Source organism: Hyaena hyaena, unplaced genomic scaffold (assembly GCF_003009895.1).
Source record: "Hyaena hyaena isolate Hyena2069 unplaced genomic scaffold, ASM300989v1 scaffold_473, whole genome shotgun sequence".
Classification (NCBI taxonomy): Eukaryota; Metazoa; Chordata; class Mammalia; order Carnivora; family Hyaenidae; genus Hyaena; species Hyaena hyaena.
Window position 1 is genome coordinate 696436 of NW_024081105.1, and position 13723 is coordinate 710158.

The window sequence follows — 13723 nt, forward strand, 5'->3', positions numbered from 1 at the left end:
AATAATTCAACAGTGGTGGTTGAGATTGAGAATGATCGGTGTTTTGGCACTGCCTGGACCTAGTGACCATTAGTCTGAATGTTGTGGCAGAGACAAGCCTACTTTCATGTCACCGTTCATGATTAGATACACCGTATAGTAAGGGTGAAAGTCAAAAACAGCAGAGAAGTCGCTCTGATGTTATATTTGGAAGAACAAATGCACACAGCTTTATGTAATAACTACACTGAACAGACGAGAGTTGTCAGCAACTAAAATGGCATACAAATACACAGAGTCAGTCTAAAATGCACTTCCAGGTAGGTAACAGCACCTCTATGCTTCCTTCATGCCGCCACCAAGAATAAACCATATAAAAAAATCCTGGGGAAGTCTAACCTTTCTTGCCCGTTCTCCCCATTTGCCTCTGTTCGAGTCATCACCATTACTTCTCGTTCAGTGGTGTAATTTTTTCTTCCATTAACTTTAATAGGCTTTATACCAATGTTAAGCAATGGGATCATTTTACACTGACTGGGTTGATGAGAAATACCTCCACTCAATTAGTTTCTCAATACTGGAATATTTTAAAATGAAGAAGAAATAGGCAATCTGAAAAGACTAAGCTGAAAATGAGGTACAAGTTTCTCTATTCTTACACTCCATGATGTTTGAAAAACTTGATACATTTCTATGGTAACAATGGGGAAAATGTATTCAGCAACCCCCCGAGAATAGTAGATCATGAACTATCTTTCACACACGAAATATCTGTAAAAATATATAAGCAATTTAAAAAAGGTTTCGCTTTGCCTGGGATAAAGTTTCATATTGGGGATTTTGTATTGTGTCATAATGGTGTCCCTTATGTTCAGGGAAAATATTTTATCTAATGTAAAACTGAGATCAGAATACTATTTAGATGTATTAGTTTATAGGTATTGTGTTCATTCTTACTTGTAACATATTAAAATATTGTTTGGACTGCCTGAGTGACACAGTCAGTTAAGCATCTGACTCTTCATCTCCACTCAGGTCATGCTCTCACAGTTTGTGAGTTTGAACCCTGGGTCAGGGTCTGCACTGATGGCACGGAATCTATTTGGGATTCTCTTTCTCTCTCTCTTTGCCTTTCACCACTTGCTCTCTCACTCTCTCTTTCAAAGTAAATAAATAAACTTAACAAAATAAAATATTGTTTGTATGTGAAATTGTATTTTAATGTTTCTGAAAATTAATTACATTGGAAAGAATTGAATGAAAAAAACCCTTAACTTTTGGCCATATTAGTCAAAAGCTATGTATTAATATTCAACTTCTCAAGTAGGTAGAGGGTTGTAATATTTTAAAAAATAAGAATATGTAGTAAATTTTACTGAGGAGACAAAAGTGCTCATTTACATAAAGTGGGCTAATTTCTATTTCATCAATTAAAAACACAAATTTATGTTATTCCTACTTATTTATGTACACTGCATACCTATGTTCACAAACACTCATGCACACAAACACAATTACAATGTTGGATGTACTCCTCTATAAATTTGCCCAAGTTTGAGTGAATCACTCTGAGTATGCTCCCTCTGATAGAGCATGGAAGTACTTATTCAAGTGAATCAAAATGTCAAAAAATTCTTGAAGGCCTAGGGATAAAGGAGATTACTCCATGTTATATTGACTTCTCTGTGAATTAGATGAGAGTGTACTTGCCTACATAGATTTTCTGTAGGTAATAGAAGTGTTAATTTGGTTTTAATTTACATTTTGTATGGTAGTTTCAGCCCTCTGTGTATAATAGGCAAATGTAGAAGAACAGAGTAGAAAATATTAATGTCTTGTCTTGGTTCATCAGAAATTACAAAACATATTTTTTTAATTCTTTTACATTACTTCACAGAGTTTTAGAGAAATGATGCCAGATCTACCAAGTAACAGATATAATAGTTGAAGGAAGACTTCATACCGACTAAATAAAAAGGAAGAGGAAATCCCAAAAGTAACGTAAAAGAACAAGAAAAATTTAAGAAAAGAAGTTGTCAAAGGAATGATGAGTTTCTAAAGGAGGAAACCATTGGATGCTATTGTCTTGTATGAGAATCAAACCATATATAACCTCACAGCCCCTCACTCTCTCATTTACTACAAAAGGGTTAGACTCCATGATCTCTAAAGTCATTTTAGTATCTGGTACCCTATACTCTGTCTAATCATTTGAATGTCTCTAAAACTGCGTTTTTGTTCCTACATCAGTAAAAGGTACTTGTTGAATAAAAATTACAACTCCTCTTCACCAAATGTTATGGTTAAATCAAAAGAGACTTTACATATTTAATTTCATAGACTTTGCAGCCCATATCTGTGCAGCAGAGAAAGCCCAGAGAGGCCAATCTGTGATGATGATTTATGATCACAAGATAATACCCACTTGGAGGCATGATCCCTGACACCACACGTCATTAGGTACTTTCACATTTTAGAGATTACAGTTTACTATTGAAGATACTTTCCTGTGGCTACAACACACATGTGTATTGTTTCAAACAGTAGGTTCACATACCCGGAGAGGAAATGAAGAAGAAAGCAGTAATTTATTGGTAGTAGTAATCTATTGGGAAACACTGTGTCATTATACAGTTTGAAAGCCATAGTCTCATTTCTCCCTAAATATACTGGTGTCTCTTATCTTAGAAGAATTTAAAATCAAATGAGAAATGTCTCTGAAATGGCAGATCTCTTCAGTAAATACAATTGCACTATGAAGAAGGAAACTATTGTGACTCTTGATAACCACTCAGCAGTAAAGTAATGGACAAAGCACAAATTCCTCTCGGTGAGTCAGTCTAGAGTCATTTCCCAGGTCTGAATAGCAATCATTACTGGAAAAGCTAAGTTGAATAAATATTTTAATGAATACTCTCATTATCAAATGTATGGCCTGCATTTTCTAGCCTGGTCAGAATTCAAATTAGCTGTTAGAAATTCTGTATGCCGTTTTAAAAATGACACAGGAGAGATAAAAACTAGAGAAGACATTGTTCAATGCACAATAGTGATGAGAAGAATTGTAGGAAAAAGTGTCTAAAATAAGTAAATACATGGGGTGCCTGGGTGGCTCCATCAGTTAAGCGTCCGACTTCGGCTCAGGTCATGATCTCATGGTTCGTGGCTTAGAGCCCCACATTGGGCTCTGTGTTGACAACTCAGACCCTGGAGCTTGTTTCGGATTCTGTGTCTCCCTCTCTCTTTGCCCTTCCCCCACTCATCCTCTGTTTCCTTCTGTCTCAATAATAAATAAAAACATAAAAAAAAAATAAAGGTAAAACTTTTTTAAAAAATTAAAATAAATAAGTAAATACATCCTACCAGATAAAAAAATTACTATTTTCAGTTTTTCAAATATATGCTTAGTAACATCAAATACTAATTAAATAAAAAACAAACTTCAGGATTATTTCTTTTCACCTAATATCATCTTTTGTTTGTTGGGAAAAGGAAGTTCCAGGTTGAAATATATAAAAATTATACTTTGTTGGCCAGCATGCAGAGAAATGGACTCTCTAATCCACTGCAAAGGTGAATGTAATTTCATACAAATGTTCTGTAAAGCAATTTGAAAATATAGTGTGACAATCTAGGAAAAATGTCTAAATCTAATGATTCCAGTTCTAAGGTTTACTCCAAGAATAATGAGTGATTCAATAACACTTTATAAGTACTCATTATCATATATTTAATACTCTTAGTAAAGTTTTATTTATAAAGGCTAGAACTAAAAAATTGTAATAATTAAAATTGCAAAAAAAAAAAAAACCCTTTAAATATCCTGCAAGATACAGTCAGATCCATCCATCCACTAAAGTCTAAGCATTTGAAGAATATTAATGTTATGAAGCAGAGTTCACAAAATATTAGGCTACATTAAAATCAACAGAAATAGCATGCAAATCACATGTATAGTCAAAATTTTATCATATGTGTATATCTGTATGTGCATACATATCTCTAAGTTCATTGATAACATAAGTACAATTGAAAGTGAATTTATATTCAATATAGAGATTAAAGTTCAACCACTTGTCACGTGATCTTCTGTCCCATATTCCCTTCCCATGCTGCAGCAAATACTCGGTGGTACTCTCAGTCTAGGTCTTTACGAGCATTCTCCCGTAGATTAAATGAGCCTCCATTTCATATGGCAATGGGTCTGGATGGATTTTATAGGGACTGCTCCTCTCTCCAACCAGCGTTGCAGCGGGAGATTTTTCTGGATTTCCCTGATCCTTCTTGTGGAAGCCTGAGTATTTCTGAAGAAAAGGTGTGCAGATGGGCAGTAAGTCCCATCACCACAGTCCCAAGAACTACATATGCCGGGAGCCGCACTGGCCTCTCTGGATGGCAGTCACAGCAAGGAAATGGCAGTGTTTGCAGCTCCTGCCATGAGAAATGAAAACTGGTATCTCCTTCTGATAATAATGGCTCAAGTTGGAAATAAGACTGCTGGTATTGACCAGGCCTCACAATATTCAATATCAGACCAATATTCTGAACACAGATACCTCATAAGGAAAAGCATATTCCTGCCCTTACAAAAGAGATTTTAGATGAAAGCTCTGTGAATGACTGTCAAAAGGCTCTTCCTATGGGCCTTGCAGACCCAAGACTTGCATAATAAAGGGGGTTAAGAACACAAGAGTTACAATTGAACCTGGCCCTGAGACAAAGAGCCTATTTTGGGGTTAAGGTACAGATAAGAGCAGAACATAGTTACTACATGTATCTTTGCTAATTGGTGAAGCATAGCAGTCCCTCAAGGCCTACATTCCACAAACATCCTCCCTTACACTGGCAGCTGGGATGAGGATAGATAAGAGTAGCTAAAACATAAACCCAGGTGCTAAGACTGACACATTTAGGGCTCCCATGATGGTTTCCGCAAACAAACCAATTCAGAAACATTCATCCTCTTGAGAGCCAAACAGAATGACTCCTAGCTTATCTATATACAATTTAACCTATATGTTATCCTGTTTTTCACTAAGAGCATCCTGTTAATTCCTTGGTTGTAAATTCACTATGACTGGGATAATTCTGCAGAATATCAAAAACTTGTTATCACAAAAGGCCTCCCATTGTAGAAATTCCTTTCTCTGACTTCATGTTGTTGCTGAACCTTTAAATAAAGACACCAAAACCGACAGGACCGAGATGCCTGCCTGGTGATCAGAAAAAATCTCGGGGCTCTCTCACTCTCTCTCTCGCCAACACCGGCCATCCTTCAGGGACCCCTGGACCTGTCGGAGCCGGCTCGGCCTCCAGCATATATATTGTCATACAAACTCATATATAGCCTCCAACAACTTATCACATTCTCTAGTTTAATGTTCTCTATAGTTACTAGAAGTAAGCAAGCATATTTGTCCTTTGACTTCAGTTCTCTTATGCATTCTTGAAAAGTTATTAATTTGCTACTTGAACAGTATTTTTTCTTGTAGTTAAATATAGTAGCTGTTTTTTCAGTTCTTTAGATGTTCAAGATAGATTCAGAATTGGTTAATATACTATGGAGTAAGCAAATCATACAATAGTAAGTTGCTTGATCTTACTCCAGAGAAAGACATCTTTCATGTAAGTTAATTTGAGAAAAATGAAAGAACTAATTTCCAGAGTTAAAAATGATAATGAACTATTTTTAAATAATAATTACTTACATAATTTAAATACATATGTGCACAGCTTCTAGTTAATTGACTATATTTTATCTCTCTTATCCCTTTGACCTCATGGAATAATTAAGGCATAAAAATGAATCACATGCAAAGGAAACTGTAATCTAAGTCTGGAATATAAAATTGTTTCAAACATGAGTGTTCTTTTTGAAATAAAAAAAATAGTAACAGGATCAACTGGATGTAGAGGATTTTTTCCCCCTCAAAAATAAAAAAAAAGTTTGGTTTGTGTGTCTAAGATGATTCCTTGCACAAATTTATGTGTTAAGTATTGTTACAAGTATAAAATTGGAAGTGAAGAGAACAATGTTGATAATATTGAAGTTGAAAGTAATGATAATAATCATAATTATAGTGATAATGGTGACTTAAATTCCAGTCCTCTGGGAAGAAGAGATTCCATGAGGTTTACTTGCTATGAGTTATTTCAATCTGCATTTCTCAAAAATCATCATCAATCATCATCATCATCATCATCATTGACTTGAAAATTTTACTTGAAAATTTACATGCATTCATTTATTTAATGTTCTCCAAAACCATGCAAAATCTCCATAATTATTCCCTATTTAGAGATAATGAACAAGGATTTATGGCTATAAGGGCATTTCTTTCAAGTTACAAATCTAAGAAGCAGATCAAACTTTGGCCTAAAACTTCAAAATTCTATTATTTTACCCTGTTTTCCTCATGAAAATTTGTCACAGTAGAAATAATATTCCACACTTCATAGGTGCCAGACATTGTTTGAAATCCTTAAAACATTTAATTGACATAAAATAAATATATATTAGGTACTGTTATTGTTACCTTCATTTTATAAATGAGAAAACAGAACAGAATAGTTGCAGCAAGTATGGGAAAAACACAGGGTGTCTGCTTCAGAGGATATGCTGTCTTGAGAACCAATCTTTGGTTGAGGAATACATCTACGTTTAGATATAAATACGTATATCTGTTTATCTTGTCTATTTATCTATCATCTGTCATCCTAGCTATGGAGATGCTATCCAGATAGATATTTTCAAAAGTTTCAAATGTTCCCAAAGAATGAGATAAATTAAAATAATTATTTCAGTGTTCTGAAACTTCACCTTTTACCTTTGTAAGACAGAGTAAATATTTTCATGGCATTTTTTTTCTTGGCACATATCAAATCATCTTATATAACTAACACCATACCTTCAGTTGTCTTTTAATATTCTTTATGTTTACATAAATTAACTTACAAATAGTATACAGCAGACGTACAGTTTTGTTTTGTTTTTCTGTAAATGAAGCACGCAAATCTTGAAAAGAACAGTTCTGACAAAATCTAGTGGTAAGTCCACGGCACCCTCTCTGGTGGAGCTGAAACTAAGTGGACAAGGAGATGTGCGATTCAGATACTCCTTCAAGAAGGAACTTGGGTAGCAGCTTTGAGTGTTATCTCCTTTAGGTGTGCCTCATTTTTTGAGCCAAGATCCTGCTCTTTTGGCGCTGGTCTCACACAATGACTAAGCATCCAGGGCTCTAGCCACTTTTACCCAAATGAGACTCCTCTAATGAGCAGGTTTTAGTTTGTAACTCTCTGTTGGCTGATAAAGTCTTGGTAATTCCTGTCTCATGATTTGATGGCTTCCATGCTTAATCCTGCTTTCTCTGTTTTAACTCTTCAGGTGTTAATCCTCACAATATTGTTTATCTCTAACTTTATCTCAGAGACAAGTTCCCAAAGGAGCCGATTGACAGAATGGTCATGGACTGATGCCTAAAGGAGCAGGTGGTAAGAAGAGGTTTCAGAACTGCTTCACTCACCAGCCAACAGACATTGAGAACTCCATCTCAGGACACAGATAGTTCCCCGACACAAGACGGGTGCCCAATTACTAATTTTTTTTTTACTGGTGTTACTTGGGAAAATGTTCTGGAGGAAGAACACTGTTCAGACATTTGAAAAACACAGGGAACAAAGCTTGGAAGGAAATGGACTTGGCTACTGACTATAAAGTTGCATTGCCATTCTTCTGAGGGGTGGTGAAAATCTAAGGGCCTAGGACACTAAACGTGAAGACCAGAGGATCTCTTCAGGACCTCACAAAGAGGCCTTTATCTCCAATATAAGGAAAAGAGAAAATTGATAGGTTAAACGTGAAGGCCAGAGAATCGCTTCAGGATCTCACAAAGAGGCCTTTATCTCCAATATAAGGAAAAGAGAAAATTGAAAGGTGATCAAATACTCAATTGAGGAACACTTATTATTCCAAAGTTAGAATGCCATTTGGGAAAACCTGATATCCTGCTATATCTTGTGGGGACATTTCACTCTTCAAATACCTGTGAACCCTCAGAGACTGCAGGGGTTGCCCATTCATGCTTATTAAGAGCTAGTAGTATCCACCATGAAGGGAGACCTTTTAGAAGAAAGAAGCTTCCCTCTAAATATTTGTACCCATCCCCCTCTTCTGTCTTGTTATTAAGTAGAGCTAAGTCTCAGGATACCTCAGTCTGGGACAGGCTGAGCCGAAGAAGGAGATACTGGAAGGAGCCAATATGTGAGAGCCTTGGAGCTGGATCATAAGTGTATGTGGTCAAGGGGACCAGAAGACAAGATTGATGAAAGGTAAATTTGTCAACTGGGGGGTGCATAGTAAAGAATTTCCTTTTCTCAAAAAGATGTCTGGCCTTTGCCCAGGGCCTTCATTTGATAATCTGTAGGCCCTTGGAATTTCCTGCCTGGTAGGAGTCTCTGTTTTCTTGGGAGCTTCAGCTCTAAGACAGTCTATCAATGTGATCTACAGTGGCTTTGAACCATGCCTTATAAGTTCAGATCCCCAGAAGAAAAATGGTGGCTCACTTCAGGGAGGGGAGAAGGAGGTGGAGCTGGGACTAAAGTGCAGTCACAAAGATAGTCTGTAGTTAAACCCTAGTTGGTGATATTCTTTGCGTATTACCACTTTTAATTCTGAAAGGATGACATGTCCCTAAACATGATAAACCCTTCACATTTGGATGCTCACAGATTTTACACTACCTCTCTCTTCATTTGACGGATTCTACTGTGTGACCATTGCTTGTTATAAACATGAGGCTATGAGAATAATAGCTTTCAGAGAATTTTGTGAATTATTATAGCAAATTATTAAATCTGAAGGAGTCTGTGGGAACCCACAAATTCATGGCCAGCAAGTAATAAGTGACAGTGGCTATAGGGAACCCCAAAATTATGGCTAGAGTTTGAAGTGAGAGTAGTTTTGTGGGGATCATTCCCTCATAATGTCCAGTTTGCCCAATTCATTTGTAAGGGAATCCTTTCAGTATGTAGAACTTAATACACTAGCAAGGACTCCAATGATGGGTCCAGACTCACTGCCAGATTGGCTCTGAGAAACTTGGAGAAAACAAGAGCCCAAGATGAGTGAAGCTAAAAAGGTTTAATTGCCATAGCAGATGGTAGAGGTGGCAAAAAACAAATGAGAGGAATATGCATGTTTGGGTGGATATATTATATGAAATGCCAAGGCCCACCAGATAATATTGTTTCCTGGGAAGGCCCAGAGGACACACCATCTACCAAGGCCATCAGGGATGAACTGGTAAGAGGGGCACAAGTATCATTAGCAAGTTCAGTAGAAACTGTTGGCAGGCTAAAGCTGAGGTTGAGGAAGGTCATAGATCTCGTCTAATTAATAGCAAAAGAGAGGATAGTTTATTTAAGGACTACCAGAAGCTTTAGAGGGATGCAATTTTGTAAAGACTGGCAATATCAGACACGACAACCAAGAGGAGTTTCAGCTTCAGGGTGTTATGGAAGCTGGTAATGAAACATGACATCTCCAGGAGAAAAAGATAAGAGTATGTGTAATACCATGATAATGTAATATACAATTAAATGAAGCAGTAATGACAGAATAGGATGCCAGAAGAAGTAACCCAGAGGGGGGCCTGGGTGGCTTGGTCGGTTAAGCGACCGACTTTTGCTTAGGTCATGATCTCGCGGTTTGTGGGTTCAAGCCCCGCGTCGGGCTCTGTGCTGACTGCCAGCTCAGAGCCTGGAGCCTGTTTCAGAGTCTGTGTCTCCCTCTCTCTCTGCCCCTCCCCTGCTCACGCTGTCTCTCTCTCTCTCTCTCCTAGAAATAAAAAAAAAAAAAAGAAGTAACCCAGTAATTGCCATAATACAGTTGCCATAGTTTTTAACTCAGGGACATATACCTGAAAAGATTTCCAGATCCATGGAAGGAGGACCCAACAACACCATGGCAAAAACATGCTTTAATAATTGTACTAATTCTTTTCCAAACTACCTAAAGCTATTTGCTTGGATGACAGTACAATGCTCAAAGAAAATTGCATAACATTTTAAGAGCTATTGAACACAGGATCTGAGTTGACATGGATTCTCAGATCCATGAAGTGTTATGCCCCTGCCTCCCCATAATTATTTTGATCCAGGTAAAAAATGGAAACCTTGCCAGTGTCCAGCATATAGTGGGTCCACTGGATAGAGAATCTACATGGTGATCATTTCATCAATCTCTGAATCTATAACTGGGGTTGGCACATTGTGTAGTTAACATAATCTCTTCATTGAGAAGTTGGCTTGTGAAATAAGTGTAACCAATAGTACAGAAGGACAGATGGAAGTTTCTAAAACTTCCCCTGCCAAGATAGTAAATAAAAATATATTACATGGTGGGGCAAGATGGTAGACATTATTGTAACACTAAAGATCCAAAGAATGCAGGGGAGAGGGTCCCTATGTTATCTCCATTTGATTCATGACTCTGACCCTCGAAGAAACCAGATGAATTTTGCAGACTACCACAGGACCACAAGTAGTGGCTCCAAGGGCTTGTGTACAACATGTCACTGATCAAATACATTGATGTTATTTTGATGAATGGACAGCATGATGAACAGATAACCAGCATGATATGATAAAGACCTTAACAAAATAAATGAATTCCAGAGAGCAGTAAATAAACCCTATAAATATCAATGACCTGCCATTTCAGTAAAATCTTTAGGAATCCAAATAGTTAGGTTATTCTCTTGAAAACAAAAGAAAAAATGCTGTATCTTGCATTCCCTATCAAAAAAAAGTATGCACAACACCTAGTAGACATGAAATTCTGGAGGCAATACATTCCACACTTAACAATACTTCCCTGGACTATATACCAGTTGATGTGGAGGGCTACTTGATTTGAGTGAGGCCCAGAGCAAGGAAAGACTCTGCAGTAGGTCCAACAGTAGTATGAATTGCACTTCTAGTGGTATCTAAGGTGATGGAAGGATCAATGGTGGCAAAAGACACACTGTGAAGTTTATGGCAAGCCCTGTTATATGATCACAGCATAAGCCCATAGGTTTCTAGATAAAGGCCATCCTCTCTGAAACAGAAAGTTACATGTCTTAAAACAACAACAGCAACAACAAAAACAAAACAGCTATTGGAATGCACCTATTCCTTAAGAAAGTCAGAATTTTGGGACTATATGTCAAAAACTGAGTCCTATAAGACATCCCAAGTCAGGAAAGTCCAATAGAAAATTTATTGAAACTTAAAGATAATAACTTTAGGACTGAGCACAAACAGAACTAGAAGACATAAGCAATCAAGAGGGCATGGGCAAGCCACCAGGACCCCATGTCACATAGAGCAACTGCGCCAGCATTACTCCCTCATATCACACCAATGACTCTCTGGGATGTCCCACAAGACCACTTGAAGTTGGATAAAAATAACAAGCTTGCTTTATCTGTGGGTTAGCTAAACATGTAGGCTCAAGTAGAAACTGGAGAGTGGCTGTGTTGCAGCCTCAGTCACAGACAGGTTTGAAAGACAGAAGAAAGGAGAATATTTCCAATGGGTGAAACTTTGAGGGGGAATTTAATTATCCACACTGTTTGAAGAAGTGGCTGAGGTTAAAAGTAGTGGCTAATGAGCTGGATAGTTGTTCAGGAGACCAGAAAAAAAAAAAAGATTGGAAAATCAGAGACAAGAAGGTCTGGGATAGAGACATACTGATGAATAGAGGGGAATGAGGACGAAGTGTGAAGACCTTAGTATAATACCTTAATGTGCAAAGAATCTACCACCAAAAAGTGCTACACAACCAAATAGATATTAATGACTCAGCCAGTTGACACTAACCAGATTTTATCAGCAGCCATTCAATGCTTGCAAAATGAGCATTCAAATTATAAGTGCATTGTAGCAGAGATGAAGGACGTGCACATACTCTTTCTTATCACAGTTGATTTGGTATTGCCACCTCTGAACATATAACAGAAAACAACACAGAGTGCCGCCGGGTGTGACACTATGCTTCAAGGAGATCAAATGGCTCTTAACGTCTTGGAATGGCTATTGATTTGTTCTCATAGGAACAGATGTTTAATTTCAAGTATGGATTTGCTTTGTCTACTTGCTAAGTCTCAGCCAACACCATTATTCAGGAGCTTACAGATTACAAGCCCATAACCATGAAATCCCATACAACTGGGTATTAAAACAAAGAACCCCATTCATAATAAAGAATATGGAGGAATGAGCCTATGTTGCATACTCTCCCATTCAAAAACAGTTGAACTAGTAAAGAGTTGGAATGCCTGCTAAAGATTCATCTGAAAGGCCAGTTTGGAGGCAATACTCCAAGGATAGTATTCCATCCACACTGAATCAGAAATGTTACTGCCTCCTCAATAGGAAAATTATATGAGTCCAGGAAATAAGGTGGACTCAAGTGTCCCAAAGGTCCATTTTGGTTAGTTACATTTCCCATTTCTAGAACTCTGAATTCTGCTGGAATAAGGTCCTGATCCCTGAAAAATATACCTGCTGGGAGCCGCACTGGCCTCGCTGGATGACAGTCACAGCAAGGAAATGGTAGCGTTTGCACAGCTTCTGCCATGAGAAACGAAAACTGGTATCTCCTTCTGCTACTACTGGCTCATGTTGGAAATGAGGCTGCTGGGATTGACCAGGCCTCACAATATTCCAGATCAGACCAATATTCCCAACACAGATTGCTCATAAGGAAAAACATATCCCTGCCTTTTCCAAAGAGATTGAAAACATTGTGGATGATTGTTAAAAGGCTCTTCCTAAGGGCCTTGCAGATCCAAGACTTACATAATAAAGGGGGCTTGAGTCTGGCCCTGAGACAAAGAGCCTAATTTAGAGTTAAGGGCAAATATCCACCCCCACCCAATTGTTTCTGCTTGGAGCATTTTCTGGCCTTGTATATGCTGATTGCTCCCTGTGAAGGAACCTATTGAGGAACTTCTTCTTTTGTGATTATGAAAGCAAAGGTGTTCCCTGAAAGACCTGTTTTTCTTGATACTTCCACCTTAAACAAACAAGCTATTGACCCCTGCCCACAAAGAAGTAACTTCACCCTTTTTATGCTAAAAACATTTTCTGGTATGCTAAAGAAGCCTTCCTTCCCCATAGGATAAGCATCTAAATCCCCTACCTCAATCACTATTGTAAACGTTATGTATGAGTCTTCTACAAATCCATGTTCTGGGAAATTCTTACATATCAAAGAAGTTTGTTATCAGAAATCATTGTCTAAGGCAAATGCCACTTCTGTGCCATTCCCAAAACACTTAATGATAAAATAAAGTTGAGCCCCAGTCAGAGCAGAGATGCCTGCCTGGTGATCAGAAAGAATCTCGGGGCTCTCTCATTCTCTCTCTCACCAACACCGTCCATCCTTCAGGGACCCCTGGACCTGCTGGAGCCGGCCTCCGGCATATACCCCTTTTTTAGACCAATAGGCAGGAAGGGGAACTTTTCATGAGGAACTAACCCTGATTAGCAGGAAAAGATAGGGCTATTGATATAGTATCAGAGCAGTGAAGAATACATACAAAATGCAAGTGGTTCACTTGGCTGTCCATTAGTTTCCCTGTGTCAATTGTGATTGTCAATAGATAGGGGTAAACTATGCCTGCTTGAGAAGGGTATGATTATCAAGGAATCTGACATCTAAAATGAAGATTTGAGTTACAGTCAAAAGACCAGCAGA